Raw genomic sequence first — 950 nt, 5'->3', positions numbered from 1 at the left:
AGACCCCACAATGAGATGGATCGGTACAATGTCAGCAGTAATGGGCTTAGGCGTAGCTACAATTGTGAGGTTGGTGCAGACCAAGCAGTGTTTAGTTCTGTTGTGAATATGGTCACTACAACTATGTACTGACTAGATGGTCTTAGGAACAACAATTGTTACAATAGCCCTTAGCTATAATGCTTACTTTACATGGATAGGGGATTCATGCATTAATTACAGTTCCTGAGGGTAAGTATTGTTAACATAGTGAGGGATCTTATACTTGTATACCATATTGTTGTGTTGTAAATCCTTGGATGAGTCAGTTTCATTGTTATTATTAGGTACCATAGAGTCAGTTACTGCTTATAGCAATATATGTACAAAAGAAGGAAACACTGCCATACTATGCTATTCTCACAATTGTTGCTGTGATTGAGCCCATATTCACAGTTATTGTCTCAACCCATGTTATCTCTTTTTTCCATAATTCTCTGTTTTTCTAAACATGACATTTTTCTTAAGGGACTAAACTCTCCTGATAACATATCAAAATTTATATGAGATGACTCCCAAACTTGCAAATAATACTCATTTGACCTAGCCTCAATGGCTTGATAATCAGAACTTAACTAGAGGAAGATTAAAAAAAAAAAAAAAAAAGGATAAATAAAATGAGTGTAAATTGCTACAATTTGATGACCTTGACCTATACTTATGTAATGTATGTAGTAGCTCAAAACACCACCTGAGAGGAAAGGTGCCTTCACATCAAGTATCAATCTTATCCCCTCTATATTCAAGGTGGATAGGAATGGGCAACTTAGACATTAGGTACCTACAATTAGGAAGCGATAAAGACCAAGAAGAGCTGAACAGAAAATTTCAAAGATCAGCTTGAGAAGATGAAGACAAATATTACAATAAAATGTGCAAAGATGTGGAATTAGAAAACCAAAAAGGAAGAA

Source organism: Chrysochloris asiatica, unplaced genomic scaffold, assembly GCF_000296735.1.
Source record: "Chrysochloris asiatica unplaced genomic scaffold, ChrAsi1.0 scaffold00426, whole genome shotgun sequence".
NCBI classification, from domain to species: domain Eukaryota; kingdom Metazoa; phylum Chordata; class Mammalia; order Afrosoricida; family Chrysochloridae; genus Chrysochloris; species Chrysochloris asiatica.
The sequence above is the reverse complement of the archived record's forward strand: the minus strand, read 5'-3'. Positions refer to the sequence as shown.